Here is an 18,401-nt window from a genome sequence, read left to right as displayed (position 1 = left end):
TAACTTGGGAAAAGTGACAACAACACATGAGAATACTTGTCTGAAATTCACTTAACACATGAATCCTTTGAAATGTTTGATCTTTATTCATCAATCCAGCTTGCTGGCTCAGCAAATGATACAATAACCCTTTGGGTTTTCTGATAAAAAAGTATATAGAAATGTCTAATAAAATCCACCCTACATACTTCGAATTGTGAAGTATTTATACAAAAGTTTATTACAAAATATCTCAAACTAATTTGAGATTTAATCTAGGAAAGAAAAACATCTTCTTGCAAGAAGATAGAGACAACGATTGAACTGTTTCATGTTGTCCCTTTTATTTTGGTTCTGTTGGCCTTGATCTTTTGCCCTTTTATCTAATTTTTTGTTTGATCTTTCACGTTGGATGCTTCATTTACTTTAGCCTTTCATCTGATACACTTTGACTCTGCTGATTTGTCAACATCCTTTTACCATGCTGTTTTACTTTTACTGTACATTAACCTTTTTACTGCATATTTCTATAGTAAATGAGTTAATTTCTCCCATGTTTTAGCATCAGGTAATTGGATTTTTATCATCCTCCTATATGTTTCATCTACCTCTGTGTATTTGGAAAAAGTAGGCTTATTGATAAACAAGTGTTTTACCTCATGTTGGAGGTAAAACAAGTTTTCAAATGTTTGGTAGAGTACTTTGCCTGTTGTCAATGCCTTCATTGATGATGTATTCACTTGATCTTTTGCTACCTCTCTAATTTTCTTGTTGTAATCCTCCTGTGTCATCAGCTAATCATTTATAACTAAGGGACTGGGTAATCCATTTTCTCTCAAAATATGGAACTTAGCCATAAATCTATCAATGGCTAGCTGCATATTCTGACACTTATCCTCCAAGTTTTTCTTTAAGTTCCTCTTGGAGAGGACCTTTCTGACCTCCAAAATTGTATCTGTTTTGTCCTCTATTTCCAATTCTTGAAGCTCATACTTATATTTGTTGTTAAGGAATTGGATAATTCTGGCAGCCTCTTCTGGCATTTGTCCCAGCTCTTCTTTTACTTTCTGGATGGCCTCTGTTGCCAGCTTTATCAAATCTATTTGCTCAAAAATCACCTGAATAGATGGCCAAATATCATTGACAAAGTCAGTGATATTGGCCCATAGTTGTTCCTTAGCTTTCCCAAGGGGTTATTTCAGTGTTAAGTCCTTTTCCAGGGCTTTCAATCTTTCACTCATCCTGGTAGCCTTTTGTATTTCTTCTTCGTGCATGATTTTGGCAAGCTTGTAATCAGTTTCCAAGCTTGTCACTTTCTCTTTGAGTTTATTCATCTCTGTTGTCTATATGGACATTTCTTCCATAACTTTAACCAATCTTGCTGCTTCTTCACCTGATGTACCTATTGCTGATGTAGATGCTGTAGAAACCGGTTGCGTTGTGGCCACTGGAGCTGTGGGAGCCATTGAGGCTACCATTGTGGAAGGAATAGCCATGGTAACTGTTGGGATGACATTTTTCGAGGTAGTGCCAAGATCAATTTGTTTTAATTGGATTAAGCTATCCAATTCCTTTTCTATCTCCCTCAAATGATCATTGAGTTTAAGGACTAAGTCCATCAACTCTTCATGCTTTGTTTGGCTTTCCAAGACTTCCTGTGTCTGGGGGTGCTGTAGTTGAGTTATATTCAACTGTTTCTTGAGGGCTGCAATGTCATCATTCTTCCTTTTGATTAATTGTTCAGTATCCTTGATGTCTTTGGGATCATGTACCAATTCAATTACCAAGTCTTCCAAAGACTTGATTCTGGTGTCTTTGGCCTGTGAGGAGGCCTTTTCCAATTGATACTGGGCCGAAATATTATTCAGTGAATTCTGCAACTAATGGGCAGCTATGGCTCTTCCTGTAAGGGTGGAGTAAATAATTTCTCAAGACTTCCTATGAAACTCAATCTAGTCAATGGGATGAATATCCCTTGCCAATACTTTAAATTCTATCTTCTTGAAATATACTGATGTTCTTGGTTGTTGTAGAGTTGGCTTTATGAAGGACATTTGCATTTTTCCTTGATGTCAAAAGCTGACATCAACCTACTTTTATTAGGGGGTGTAAGCTTGAGATACTATGCATAGGATTCTGCCTTCAATTTCTCATTTTAATTCCCTTGAACTTGTCCTTAATGTCCCTATCTCTATCAATAGGCTTATTGAATGAGGAGACTTCTACACTGTGCTACCTTTCTAAAATTTGAGTTTTTGATGTAGATGGCTCCTTTGTTTCTCAAGATGGAGTTGTGCCTTTTCTCATGTCTAACTCAGCATCAGTTATTTCTACTGAGCCTTTTGTGTCTTCCTATTCTGAAACAGGAATGAGCCCACACCTTTTGCTCTAGATAGCTTCATACTGTACATTGGAAGTGTCCATACCTGAGTTGGAGGCTTCCTCTCTGTTCCTTTTGGGATTCATTTCCTCATTCTGAGGAGTCTGCAAAATAGGAAGGATACTCATGTTTCTTTCTTGCTCTGGTACCTGCAAGAATGAGCTTTCATCAAGCTGTTTCTCTAAATCAAGCAAGGTATTTTCAACATCTACCTTTGTACTATCCCTGTCTATGAGAGTGTTTTCCAACCATTCATATTGGTTGGCATGTCTTTCTATTTCTGGTATGGGGCGATGAATGTAAGGTCCCAATTTGGCCTTTTGTCTTAGTTTGGTCATAAACCCTTGAGGGTCACACCTCCACATGAAACTATTCTAAAACTTCATTTGTTGCAGAATTTGATATGCTTCCTCTCCTACCTCTCTAGAATTGCAAATAAAAGGGCCTAACTGATTTTTGACCTTGAACTAAGTCCTTTTCTTGGCTGAGAAAAAGTTGATATTATCAGAGTTCATTATTTGCCTATAATATTCCAGAGCAAATAACCTCATGGAGAGGTATTTGGGCAATTTGTATGGGGCAAGCTGTCGACCATAGATTCTTATTTCGGTGTGATTTTGGTAAAGGTACCAATCTCCCACCTTACTTTGCTTGGACAATTGGAGCACTCTTTTGATTTCTTAACTTATTCTGGGTGGAGGGCTTCCTGTCAGCATGGTCATGACTGGATGGACAAAAGAGTCAATGAAGTCTGTGTAGGTGTATGGTGATGAATACCTGTGGAATAGTGGTGTCCAAAATATGACAGACCTGGGCTGGCCTTTAGTATCCAGCTTCTGGATGGTGAAGGGAAATTTTTCTGACTAATAATACAAAAACATGTGGTAAATTACAGATGATTACATGAACACTCTCTCATTGTGCATTCTGGTAAATTTTTCATGCATCCTTTCAAGTATAAACTGGGCATAATTGTACAAAGTAGCAGGATGCTTTCCTGGGGTGAAAATGGACATGAAGGCCAGGATGAGTTCATCAACGAATTCATCTGTGGTATAGCCCAAAATACATGATATCATAGTTACAATTTGCTTGCCCTTTTGAGAGAAAATGGCAGAAACATATGGAGGGGCATTTGTAGGAATGTGCTGCTCTTCTACAATTAAAGTTTGGAATATTTGGGCCAGTCTAGATGGACTCAATTTGGTGTACTGGTCTAATAAATCCCCAATGGAGAGTGGGGTCAGGTTTGGACTGGTTGGACTTGCAACATCTCATTGATTAACTCAGCTGTAATAGTAAACAAGACTTTTTGGTCTAGGGACATTATAGTTCTCTGGCTGGGAATGTAACAAGCATGGCACATATGGACAATCTCAGGAAAGACATGTACTTATGGAAACTGGTATTTGGGCAAATTGAAGTCCCAAAGGCCAATGTCATTACCATGGTTTAGATATCTGTCCTTACTCAAACAATGAATTTTGAGCAGGAGTGTATAGGCACTTTTGTCTTTGATTTGAAAATCCGTGTCTGCCAAGGGAAGGTGGTCAAGATCCAAATGGGGAGTTGTGATAGGTTTGACATCCATGGCGACGGGGGCAGCCATAATTCAGTTTTTGTGGATTTGAATTTGACTTATACAGGTTTATATCAGAGGTTTGAAGGTAGTTTGGAAGCTTTCAGAAGGGTTTGGGCACACAGTTTAATTTTAAAGTAATTTCAATTAATATTACTCAATTAAAACACTTTAAAGACTGAACATTTTCAAATTGAAAGGGTGCCTGGTAATTTGTCTTCAAATACCTGGAATTAGGGTAAATTAACTTCAAATTTGTGTTCTCGGCAACTATAGAAGGTTGAATGGGCTCTGGTACAGATTGAGAGCTTGATTGGGGTCTCTGCAACTTCATTAGGAGTGAAATTGAGGTCAATTAGCGATTTCAGTGTTTGAAGGTGTCGCAATGGTTTGCAGAGGTTTTACACAAAAATTGATCGAAAAAGGGCCGAATAGGGCTTCTTGACCTTTTTATTGAACAACAGTCTCTTTTTGGCAAGTAAATTACAAATGAACAGTGGTGGTTTTTCGGCTTGGATGGGGAGGTGGTTTCCTAAGCCATCGCACTTCTTTTATGGAGGAGGCAGTATTTTGGCGAGGTCACCCAATCTATCTTAGTGCTTGACACATACCAGATGGGGGCCCAGGAAATACCACTTTATCAGGCGGGTAAAGGTCAAATATCGGGTGAACCCGATATGTTGTGAACTGTTGGATTTGGGTGCTGACGATCGGACGACAGTCGGGTGATAGAATAGCACGAATGAAACCGGCAAAGGTTTCAGGGGGGCTCGGGGCTTTAATCCTTGGTGGTTTGGGATTATTTATGAGTTAAACATGGATTTAAATGATCAGACGGGGTTAAGGAAGGGATTATCTTAACTTTACCGAGAAGTGGTGAGTTAAGAGGGTTTTGTCGGGGGGCATGGGATTTAAATATAGTTTATAGTTAAACTAAGGGTTGGGGTCTTATATACGAGATTTATTTATATAGGGGAAAAGGTATATCAGGATTTATATTATTATGTTAAACATTAATATGAAATGAAATGAGCGGAGTGGACATACCACTAAGTATAATGTAATATTTGTGCATTTTATTCACATACACTTATACTTAGGATAAAATCTTTTTGTGGAGTTTAACATTAGGAAAAAGGGTTTTATTAGGGTAATGAAGGAAAACAAATTTTATGAACGGAATTATAACACTTGATGTCTATAAGTCATTAAGCCGAGGGTCCGGTCCCACCAAAAGTCAGAGAAATGCTCTGAGCCTTTATGACTTGAAGGATTTTTAGTACTAGAACATACTTGTGGCTGGAAAAATTAGTAAGTATAGGGATGAAATGAATGAGGGGGAGTTAATTAAATCAACTTTTAAACCATTGTTTTTTCTTTCTTAACTGCTCATGCACATTGAAACTTATGATTAAGCATGATAAATGTGCTTTTGTCCAATCAACTTTATACTTCAACAACCTTTCTTCTACTTACCCATTACTTACCCTAACATTTTTTCTTCATTTATTAGTGGCATTTAGACTTGCACACTTTCATGATATGTTTCTGTGTTTGGGGTTCATATATTTTCATTTTTTGATCTTTTCTTATTCTTTTTGTCCTTTGATATTTCCTTTAGGACGTACCCTCTTTAAATTTTTTAATTTTTAATATGGAAAACATTTGCAGAAAGCAAAGGTATGTACAATATTGCAAGGATTAACCTTAGCCCATTCAAAATTATGAATCCTATCACTATAGGACTCTAATAGTGGCTCCACATGGGGATGACATTTCTTAGTGAAATGTCAATAACTCTAAATATCAGTAGCCTTTGAATTGTGGCTAAAGTTACCTTGAAAAGTGTCCTTCTGTGAATATGCATTATTGATACTTATGACATTAAATCTTTCAAAGCTTAGGGCCTTCTCTCCAGGCTTCAACTTCAAAAGATTACCATCCAATCCAATCTACACTCTGCAGTGTTATGTACAATGATGCAAATTAAAATGAACTATTGTAAGTCAGTGGAAAAGTAATGCTTCAGCATCCTACCATTAACAGGTCCTCTTGGTAGATCTGATCCATCTATGTTTCTCAAGAAAAAGGCATTGTTGCCTCTGTAGCCATAAATGACATAAGGCCCTTGCCACAAAAAATCAAATTTTCCATGCTTGCCTTTATCTTCTCTCCTTGAATCTCACTTAAGGACTTTGTTTCCTATGTGAAAATCATCTTCTTTAGTCTTTTTATCAAATAATTTCTTAATATTTTCCTGGATTATCTGTGATTTTACATATACTTCTTCTCTGGTCTGCTGTAGGTGTATGGTCTGATTTATTCTTCTCTGAATATCATTTGGTTCCACTTGTAATTCCTGAAGGATCTTCATGACTGGAACTCCCAAGGATGATGGGAAAACTGCATCCATCCCATAAACTAGCTGATAGGGTGATGTTCCAATGGACTTATTAGTAGTCAGTCTATTTGCCCATAAGGCATTGACTAACTTCTTATTCCATGTCTTTTTGTTATCCTCCAGTAACTTTTTGATAATATTGACCAAACTTTTGTTGGATGACTCTGCCAATCCATTACCTTGAGGGTAATAGGCTGTGAAATGGTCAAGGGTGATGTGGTACTTGTTACAGAAATCTATCATTCTTTTGGATTTAAAGGCTGCTGCATTATCAGTAATGAGCTTCTAGGGACATCCAAATCTTGAAAGGATATTACTCTCTAGGAAGGTGATTATGACAGTGTCTGTGGCTTGCCTAGAAGGTATGGCCTCTATCCATTTGGTAAAATAGTCTGTGGCTGTCAGAATCCACTTGTGCTGAGCTGAGGAGGCTGGGTGTATTTCTCCAATGAAGTCTAACCCCCATTGTTGAAATGGCATCTTAGTGGAAATTGGTTTAAGAGGCAAGGGTAAAAGTTTCCTCTTTCCCTCAAAAATCTGGCATTTATGACAGGAGGTCACATGTTTTTTAACATCTGCAAACAAAGTAGGCCAATAAAAACCAGCCCTCAGAATTTTGTCAGCAGTACTCTTCCAGTACAAGTGTCCTCCACAATCCCCTGCATGAAACTCTTGTAAAATATTGTCAGCTTCATCCTTTAATAAACATGTTAAAAGAATACCACTACTGTCCTTCCAAAACAATGCATTATCTACAACACAATATCTTAATGACTTCATTTTTAAGAATCTAGCTTTAGTTCTTGGCAATCCAGGAGGAGGTTGTAAGTTTAGTAATACAAATGTAATATCTGCATACCGTGTTGAATCAGTAAAAGGTTCACTGATCTGTGGAGTCGCCATCTCCTCCTGATCATCAAGGGCACTAATTAAGTTGATATCAAGGGCCTGACAGTTCGATCTAGCCATGAGTTTGGCTAAACCTTGGCCTTTGATGAGCTTGGTGGGTTTTATCTCTATGTCATATTCCAATATTGTGGCAATCCATTTGCCTCTTTTTCCTTCAGGCCCATTTTGAGTCAAAATGTCCTTAACTACAAAGTCTGGAACATAAGCAATAATGTGAGAGTACAAAATGTATACTCTGAAATATTTGATAGCCTTAACCAAAGCCAAAGCCTGTTTTTCCATGATATTGTATTTGAGTGTGTCATCTCTTAAGGATTTACTAAAGAATGATATTGGTTGTTAATATCCTTGATTGTTCTTTTGCAGCAAGACTGCTGCAATGGTGTGTTCTAAAGAAAAAGAAAAAATAATAAAATCTTTGTTAAAGTTAGGACTAATTAGGATTGGAGTCTTGGTTAATGCTTCCTTAATAGCTTCAAAGGATTGTTTGGCCTCCAATGTCCATTTAATCACTGAGTCCTTTCTTAGTATGTTATTTAATTCCCTAATTAATTCTGCTAGATTTGAGATGAATCTCCTAAGAAAATTAATCTTTCCTAGAAATGATTGTAGCTCTTTTATGTTTTGGGGATGGGAAATGGTCAAAATGGCTTCTATTCTAGCAGGCTCTATCCTAATCCCATCTTTATATATGATGTGTCCTAACAACTTTCCCTCTTCAAGACCAAAACGTGTTTGTTTAGGATTTAAAGAAATTCCAAATTTCCTGCATTTGATAAATACTCTTCTGAGGTGGTCCAAATGTTCATTGTCAGATTTAAAGAAGATTGTGATGTCATCTTGGTATACTACTAAGAAATCATGGATTTTCTTGGCAAAAGCTATATCCATAGCTCTTTGAAATGTGGCACCTGCATTCATTAATCCAAAGGGCATCTTCAAGTACATGAAGGTACCCCAAGGAGTAGTAAACGCAGTTTTGGCTTGGTCCTCAGGTTGGACTAATATCTGGTTATACCCAGAGAATCCATCTAACAGTGAAATCCTAGATGAGCCCACTACCCTTTGCAGTATATGGTCCATTTTTGGTAATGGGTAGTTGTCTTTTAAAGAGACCTTGTTTAAGTTTCTAAAATCTACAGAAACTCTAATTTCACCTGTCTTTTTCCTAGTTGTAACTAAGTTTGAAATCCAGTCTCAGTATCTAATGGGGGCTATTATTTGGGCATCAAACATTCTTTTAACCTCTTTTTCTATGGATGGCATAAGAACTAGGTTTATCCTCATAAGTTTCTATTTGAAAGGTTTATGATCTTATTTTAGAGGTATTTTGTGTTGGATTATGCTGGTGTCATAAGATTTTAAGTCTTCATAACTCCAGGAAAATACATCCTGGAACTCTTTAAATATATTGATATATTTGACCTTTTCCTCTGGGGGTAAGGCTTTAGATATCTTAATGAGTTTTGGATTATCTTCAATTCCTATATTAACCTCTTCTATGTCAGCTCTTAGAGGTTCCATCTTGGGTTTCCTAGCTACATCATTAGAGTCAAACAAATCCTCTAAAGGTACTAATCCTTTAGGAAAAAAATTATTTTTCAAATTAAGAATCTCTGGATCATCATCCATTATTTCATCTATCTCTACATTCTCTAAACTATCTATTTCTACACTAGTAAATTTAGTTGTTTTAGCTATATTGAAAATATTTAAATCTAAGCTACTTTCTATATTATTATCTATTGTACAGTCAATATCTATCTTGCAATTCTGAAATTCCCCTTCATTGTCATGAAATCGTAGATCTGAGAGTCCGAGGAAAAAATCTACCAATACTTAAGGTTGTCTGGTATAACAGGCCTATGTCTGACCTCTGCAGTGTACTGGTGGTTTGGTTGAAATGGAAATTTACAAGTACTAGCAAAGGTAGCCAGACTATGGGCCTGCATGTTTTGTTTTGTAGGAATGGCAACAAAGTTTGATTCCAGGAGGTCCTTGATCAAGTCTATAGCAATATCCCTATATCTACCATTCCTAGGGTTGTTGACAGAGTATTCACCACTGATCTATTTGATAATCAGCTCTGAGTCTCCCATGATGGAAACTCTTTTGGCTCCCAATTTCCTAACCAATTGTAACCCTAGAATCAGGGCTTCATATTCGGCCATGTTATTGGTACATTTGAAGTTCAATTTGAAAGCGTGTCCCTCAGCATGGTTATTTTCCATATTATGGATCCAAACTCCTGCACCAGCCCCTAACCTATTTACAGACCCATCAAAGTCTAAGTGCCAAAGTGACTTATGGAATATGTTCTCACTATGAGTTGTTCTGTACTTAAGGTCTTTGGCTGTAATTTCCTTTTTATCAGTTTCTGCATTGTATAAGATGAAAGAGTCCATATCTAAATGCATGGAGTATATGGGAAAGTTTTGGGGCTTTTCCTCACTATTGACCATGTACTTCATCAAGGTCTCCCTATATAATTTCCTTGGTTGGCTAAAAATGGAAATGGTGGCATAAGACATATCCAACTGCAAAGATCCTTGTAGTTTTGCTCCACATGAGCTAGATAGTAGCATTCCATATTTTGGTGGGATGTTTGCAACTACAATTTCCATCAGAATGCTCTTTGCAGGGCACTGGACAAGAGTCACACATAAGTCTTTGATCAGACCAAGGCATTTAACCTGGCTGGAGTCAAAAGAAAATAAATCCTTATAAGGCCTAGTAATTTCTAGGTTCAGTCTTTGCATTATTGCTTTTGGCTTGAGATTGTGGGATGCTCCTGAGTCCAATATAACGTTATGAAAAATTTTATCATCACTGTTTAGGCTGATGTAAAAAGGGGGAACTCCCCCTTGCTGATGAATTTCATTTTCCTCAGGGCCAAACAACAATTTAGGCTGGTCATCATTCAAATTAACAAAATCCTCTCACTCTCCTATGTTCAAAGTCTCAGTTATCTGTGACCTATAAGATTCATTCTTTACCAATTCGTTCAAAGGAACTGATATCTTTAATTTATCTATTTCATTTTTAATGTTGAAAGGGAGCTGAGGTTTGTTTGTTTGATTCAGATCTTCCTTAATGTGTGCAGTTTGAGTGTCTTTATTTTGTTTCTTAGTGGTAGGTATCTCAGTTTGTGTTTCTACTGTCTTATCTTGATTTCTTTTATTTTGATTATTTTCAATGATTGGCTCTGTTTGGGTTTCAATGGAGGTTATATCTACAATCCTAAGGGTTGAAGTCTCCGGTGTTCCTCTAGGGAGAATTTGCAACACCTTGTTAATTGAGCTTCTTTTATGATCTTAGTCTGGGTTTGGATGGGTCTTTTAATGGGAGTCTCATTATTCTTCTTACTTCTCAAGCTATATTGTTTATGTACCTCATATATAGCCGACTCATATCCCTATTTAAAATCAAAATATTCACCAAATTCTAACTGCAATTTCTGAAGCATATATAACTCCTGTTCTTCTTGAGTAAGAAAAACAGTGTCTTCCTCTATGGTTTCCAGTAAGTTAATTTGGGTATCATCCTCTGCTTCTTGGTTTTGTGAATCCTCAACATAGTTTTCTTGGAAGGGGGGCCTAATCTATTGGTCTGGTGTAGCATTTTTTGCAGTATTAGGGTTCTTCCTAAAATTTGGGTTTCTTATTGGGGGTTGTTGTTGTTGATTCTCCCATTGATTTTTCCTCTCCATGTTCTCTAACCTATCCATGATTCTTTCTAAACTTTTAGCTAAAACATCTACTTTTCCATCTGAAGTTGAAGCTTCTTCTTTAAATACAACTTTCTTTTCATTCCTCATTCATGCTTTCTTAGCTAACAGGTTGGCCTCTACACTGACAACATTACTCTGCATTTGTTCAAGTGTTTCAGGGTTTCTTTCCCTTAGCTAGTATGACATGTCAGCATCAAAACCATCAGGGAACTTAATTAATGCTAGGTCAGGTGGAGGCTTAATGTTGGTTAGAATTGCATTATAGATATTATTAAACCTAGTGCAATAGTCCTGAACTGACTCATTGGGAGCTCTCCTAATATTGTCATATTCAGAAAGTATTTGCAATGGGTTTTTCTTTCTTGCCCATCTATCAGTGAATAACCTTTGAAAATTGGTTAAGTCTACAATATGGTTGGCAGGAAATGCTTTGAACCATTTCTTGACATCACCAGTTAAAGTTTGGGCAAACAATCTCATTTGGGCATCTGCTTCATCTATTTCATGCAATTCAAAAAAGTCATACATCTTGTTTACATGTCGTTGGGCAGTGTAATGACCAATAACATCAAACAGGTAAATCTTACTCTGATAATCTATAGGCATGGGATGGAGTTGGGCAGGTAAAACAAGAGGAGAATATCTATTTTCCATTGTTGTGATTCTGATTTGATTTTGGGGGTAAAGTTGTGGTGGTTGAAAAAGGGCTTGAAACTGATGGAGGTGAACTAGATGATGATGAAGATGATTGATTAATAAGTGGTTTATGTAATTGAATTGTGGTAGATAAAATGATGAAGTTGTGGTAAAGGAGGGTGGATTTACAGCGAGTGAAGTTTGTGAAGAAACTCCAAGGACAATAGTAGTAAGGGTAGCTAGTTCAGTAGATTGTTGAATGTAAGAATCACGTACATTACTTAACAATTTAGAGGCCCGAGCTTATAATTTGTCAAAAGTCTCAACAACTAATTTATCTAAATTTGAATGAATAACCTTTTTTGATTCAATGAGTTTAACAAACTTAGGATCTAAGATTGTTTCGTGGATTGCATTCTCAGATTTAGTTCTGAATAATGAGAGGTCAAATGATAAATCGAAAGGGATGTCCTCTAATGTTGACAACTCATTAGGGAGTGAATTGGATCTAACTAACCTGCTACTACTGGCTTGAGTTTCTGTTTTTTTGGGTTGTCTTAAAATCCTCTCTGGGTCATCCACTATGGTTGCAGGGTTTGGATCTGGGTTTGCCCTAGTATAGTGAATCTTTTTAGGAGCCAAAATTTTAAGTTTTTAAACTGTTTTTATGAAATTTTCTCAAAACTTACTTCAGGTAAAGACCTTAAGGGGCTCAAGATTTAATTTAAGGTTTCCTTAAAGTTTTATGAGACTAAGGATCGAAGTCCCCAGTATGGTTTCCAGAAATGTTATCACTCTGATAATTCATTTGAAGTAAAAAGAAACAAAAACCAAAGGTAACCACAAATCGCTTTTGGAGATCAGGACCTAGCCTTCCTGATCCTCAGAGAGGACTCTCTCTTTAAAATTTAACTTTTTTTTAGTTTAGATGTTTTTAGGCTAGCTATGATTGTTCAAAGGGTTTTTGATTTGTATTTGAGATTGGGTGTGGGATCTGCTTAGACAGATGGATAGAATGATGTCTTTTAGACCATTGGGCTATGGAGTCAAATAATAAGGAAGCAAAACTGGATTAAATCACTAAAGGGAACGTTCAAAGGGCAAGATAGCAAAGTGTTTTTCAAATCTTTGAGATAGAGGGGTGAAAGGGTTTCACTCGGGATGAGAAAGCAGTTAAGGGTTCTCAAATCTGGATAATTAATGAGGAATGAAGGGGTAATCAAGATCAAAGGGCAATTAAGAATCCTTTAATCTGGATATTCAAGAAATCAATCTAAACCAAAGAGCAATTAAGAATTCTTTAATTTAAATATCAGAAGAAAACATTTAAATTCATAACTGTTAAGGCAGAGTGTAATTAAGCAAGTTATGAGATATTATTCCAGTTATAACATTTAGATTTGGAAAAACATTAAAGATTATGAATAACTTGAGAAAAATGACAAAAAAACATGAGAATACTTGTCTGAAATTCGATTAACACATGAATCCTTTGAAATGTCTGATCTTTATTCATCAATCCAGCTTGCTGGCTCTGCAAATGATACAATAACCCTCTGGGTTTTCTGATCAAAAAGTTTATAGAAATGTCTAATAAAATCCACCCTACATACTTCGAATTGTGAAGTATTTATACAAAAGTTTATTACAAAATATCTTAAACTAATTTGAGATTTAATCTAGGAAAGAAAAATATCTTCTTGTAAGAAGATAGAGAGAGCTATTGAATTGTTCATGTTGTCCCTTTTATTTTGGTTCTGTTGGCTTTGATCTTTTGCCCTTTTATCTGCTTTGTTGTTTGATCTTTCACGTTGGATGCTTCATTTACTTTAGTCTTTCATTTGATACACTTTCACTCTCATACACTTTGACTCTGTTGATCTATCAAATTCCTTTTACCATGTTGTTTTACTTTTACTGTACATTAACCTTTTTTACTGCATGTTTCTATAGTATATCAGTTAATTTCTCCCATGTTTCAGCATCAGGTAATTGGATTTTTAGCATCCTCCTATATGTTTCATCTTCCTCTGTGTATTTGGAAAAAGTAGGCTTATTGATAAACAAGTGTTTTACCTCATGCTGGAGGTAAAACAAGTTTTCAAATGTTTGGTAGAGTACTTTGTCTGTTGTCAATGCCTTCATTGATGATGTATTCACTTGATATTTTGCTACCTCTTTGATTTTCTTGTTGTAATACTCATGTGTCATCAGCTTATCATTTATCACTAAGGGACTGGGTAATCAATTTTCTCTCAAAATATGGAACTTAGCCATAAATTTGTCAATGGCTAGCTACATATTCTGACACTTATCCTCCAAGTTTTTCATTAAGTTCCTCTTAGGGAGGACCTTTCTGACCTCCAAAATTGTCTTTGTTCTGTCCTCTATTTCCAATTCCTAAAGCTCATACTTATTCTTGTTGTTAAGGAATTGGATAATTCTGGTAGCCTCTTTTGGCATTTGTCCCAGTTCTGCTTATACTTTTTGGATAGCCTTTGTAGCCAACTTTATCAAATCTATTTGCTCAAAAATCACCTGAATAGATGGTCAAATATCAATGACAGAGTCAATGATATTGGCCCATAGTTGTTCCTTAGCCTGCCCAAGGGGTTCTTTCAGTGTTAAGTCCTTTTCCAGGGCTTTCAATCTTTCACTCATCCTGGTAGTCTTTTGTACTTCTTCTTTGTGCATGCTTTTGGCAAGTTTGTAATCAGTTTCCAAGCTTGTCACTTTCTCTTTGATCTTATTCATCTCTGTTGTCTGTATGGACATTTCTTCCATAGCTTTAACCAATCTTGCTGCTTCTTCACCTAATGTACCTGTTGCTGATGTAGATGCTTTAGAAACCAATTGTGTTGTGGCCATTGGAGTTGTGGGAGCCAATGAGGCTACTAATGTGGAAGGAACAACTGTGGTAACTGTTGGGATGGCATTTTCTGAGGTAGTGCCATGATCAGTTTGTTTTAATTAGATTAAGCTGTCCATTTCCTTTTCTATCTCCCTCAACTGATCATTGAGTTTAAGGACTAAGTCCATCAACTCTTCATGCTTTGTTTGGATTTCCAAGACTTCCTGTGTCTAGGGTGATGTAGTTGAGGTATCTTCAACTATTTCTTGAGGGCTACAATGTCATCATTCTTACTTTTGATTAATTGTTCAGTAGCCTTGATGTCTTTGGGATCATGTCCCAATTCAATTACCAAGTCTTCCAAAGACTTGATTCTGGTGTCTTTGGCCTATGAGGAGGCCTTTTCCAACTGATACTGGGCCGAAATATTATTCAGTGAATTCTGCAACTAATGGGCAGCTATGGATTTTCCTGTAAGGGTGGAGTAAATCATTTCTCCAGCCTACTTGTGAAATTCAATCTGGTCAATGGGATGAATATCCCTTGCCAATACTTCAAAGTCTATCTTCTTGAAATCTGCTGATGTTCTTGGTTGTTGTACAGTTGGCTTAATGAAGGACATTTGCATTTTTCCTTCCTTGATATCAAAAGCTGACATCAACCTACTTTGATTTGGGGGTGTAAGCTTGAGATACTGTGCATAAGATTGTGCCTTCAGTTTATCATTTCTCATTTTAATTTCCTTGAACCTGTCTTTAATGTCCCTATCTCTATCAGCAGACTTATTGAATGAGGAGACTTCTACACTGAGATGCCTTTCTAAAACTTGAGTCTTTGATGTAGATGGCTCCTGTGTTTCTGTAGATGGAGTTGTGCCTTTGCTCATGTCTAACTCAGCCTCAGTTATTTCTACTGAGCCTTTTGTGTATTCCTATTTTGAAATAGGATTGAGCCTAGGCCTTTTTCTCTGGCTAGCTTCATACTGTACATTGGAAGTGTCCATACTTGAGTTGGAGGCTTCCTCTCTATTCCTTTTGGGATTCTTTTCCTCATTCCGAGGAGTCTGCAAAATAGGAAGGGGGTACTCATGTTTCTTTCTTGCTCTGGTACCTGCAGGAATGAGCTTTCATCAAGCTGTTTCTCTAAATCAAGCAAGGTATTTTCAACATCTACCTTTGTACTATCCCTATCTATGAGAGTGTTTTCCAACCATTTAGATTGGATGGCATATCTTTCTATTTTTGGTATAGGGTGATGAATGTAAGGTCCCAATTTGGCATTTTGTCTTAGTTTGGTCATAAACCCTTGAGGGTCATACCTCCACATGAAACTGTTTTGAAACTTCATTTGTTGCAGAATTTGATCTGCTTCCTCTCCTGCCTCTCTAGAATTGAAAATAAAAGGGCCTAACTGATTTTTGACCTTGAAATGAGTCCTTTTCTTGGCTGAGACAAAGTTGATATTATCAGCGTTCATTATCTGCCTATAATATTCCAGAGGAAATAACCTCATGGGGAGGTATTTGGGCAGTTTGTATGGGGAAAGCTGGCAACCATAGATTCTTATTTTAGTGTGATTTTGGTAAAGGTACCAATCTCCCACCTTACTTTGCTTGGACAATTGGAGCACTCTTTTGATTTCTTGACTTATTCTGGGTGGAGGGATTCTTGTCAGCATGGTCATGACTGGATGCACAAAAGAGTCAATGAAGTCTATGCAGGTGCATGGTGATGAATATCTGTGGAATAGTGGTGTCCAAAATATAACAAACCTGGGCTGGCCTTTAGTATCCAACTTCTGGATGGTGAAGGGAAATCTGTCTGTCTGAAAATGCAAAAACATGTGGTAAAGTACAGATGAGTACTTGAATACTCTTTCATTGTGCATTCTGGTAAATTGTTCATGCATCCTTTTAAGTATAAACTGGGCATAATTATACAAAGTAGCAGGAGGTTTTCCTTGGGTGAAAAATGGAAATGAAGGCCAGGATGAGCTCATCAACGAATTTATCTGTGGTATAGCCCAGAATACATGATATCATAGTTACAATTTGCTTGCCCCTTTTAGAGAAAATAGCAGAAACATATGGAGGGGCATCTGTAGGAATGTGTTGCTCTTCTACAATGAAATTTTGTAATATTTGGGTTAGTCTAGATGGACTCAATTTGGTGTACTGGTTTAACAAATCCCCAATGGAGAGTGGGGTCAGGTTTGGACCTAGTTGGAATTGAAACATCTCATTGCTTGACTTAGCTGTAATAGTAAACAAGACTTTTTGGTCTGGGGACATTATAGCTCTCTGGCTGGGAATGTAACAAGCATGGCACATATGGACAATCTCAGGAAAGACATGTACTTGTGGAAACTGGTATTTGGGCAAATTGGAGTCCCAAAGGCCAATGTCATCAGCATGGTTTAGATATCTGTCCTTACTCAAACAATGAATTTTGAGCAGGAGTGTATAGGCGCTTGTGTCATTGATTTGAAAATCCCAGTCTGCTAGGGGAAGGTGGTCAAGGTCCAAATGGGGGGTTGTGACAAGTCTGACATCCATGGAGACGGGGGCAGCCATAATTCAGTTTTTGTGGATTTGAATTTGACTTATACAGGTTTATATCAGAGGTTTGAAGGTAGTTTGGAAGCTTTCAGAAGGGTTTGGGCACACACTTTAATTTTTAAAGTAATTTCAATTAATTTTACTCAATTAAAACACTTTAAAGACTGAACGTTTTCAAATTGAAAGGGTGTCTGGTAATTTGTCTCCAAATACCTATAATTAGGGTAAATGAACTTCAAATTGGTGTTCTCGGCATCTGCAGAACTTTGAATGGGCTCTGATATGGACTGAGAGCTTGATTGGGGTCTCTGCAACTTCTTCAGGAGTGAAATTGAGGTCAATTAGCGATTTCAACGCTTGAAGGTGTCGCAGTGGTTTGCAAAGGTTTTACACAGAAATTGATCGAAAAAGGGCCGAATAGGGCTTCTCGGCCTTTTTATTGAACAACAGTCACTTTTTGGCGGGTAAATTACAAATGAATAGTGGGTGGTTTTTCAGGTTGGGTGGGGAGGTGGTTTCCCAAGCCATCACACCACTTTTATGGAGGAGGCGATATTTTTGCAAGGTCAACCAATCTATATTAGTGCTTGACACGTAGCAGATGGGGGTACCACTTTATAGGTTGGGTAAAGGTCAGATATCGGGTGAACCCGATATGGCTGTGAACCGTTGGATTTGGGTGTTGCGATCGGACGACAGTTGGGTGACAGAATAGAATGGATGAAACAGGCAAAGGTTTTGGGTGGGCCCAGGGCTTTAATCCATGGTGGTTTGGGATTATTTACGAGTTAAACATGGATTTAAATGATCGGACGAGGTTAAGGAAGGGATTATCTTAACTTTACCAAGAAGTGGTGAGTTAAGAGGGTTTTGTCGGGGGGCATGGGATATAAATATAGTTTATAGTTAAACTAAGGGTTGCGGTATTATATGCGAGATTTATTTATATAGGGGAGAAGGTATATCAGGAGTTATATTATTATGTTAAACATTAATATGAAATGAAATGAGTGGAGTGGACATACCACTAAGCATAATGTAATATTTGTGCATTTTCTTCACATACACTTATACTTAGGATAAAATCTTTTTGTGGGTATTTTGAATGAAATGGAATTTAGCATGGGGTTGTTTACGTTTCATAGGAAAATGGAGTTTAAACTTAGGAAAAGGGGTTTTATTAGGGTAATGAAGGAAAATGACTTTTATGAAGGGAATTCTAACACTTGATGTCCATAAGTCATTAAGCCGAGGGTCCGGTCCCATCGAAAGTCAGAGAAATGCTCTGAGCCTTTATGCCTTGAATGATTTTTAGTACTAGAACATACTTGTGGATGGGGAAATTAGTAATTATAGGGATGAAATGAATGAGGGAGAAT

The sequence above is a fragment of the Pinus tabuliformis genome, chromosome 1_2 (genome assembly GCF_031772625.1).
Source record: "Pinus tabuliformis cultivar Carrire ecotype Pingquan chromosome 1_2, CPIR1, whole genome shotgun sequence".
Classification (NCBI taxonomy): Eukaryota; Viridiplantae; Streptophyta; class Pinopsida; order Pinales; family Pinaceae; genus Pinus; species Pinus tabuliformis.
The sequence above is the reverse complement of the archived record's forward strand: the minus strand, read 5'-3'. Positions refer to the sequence as shown.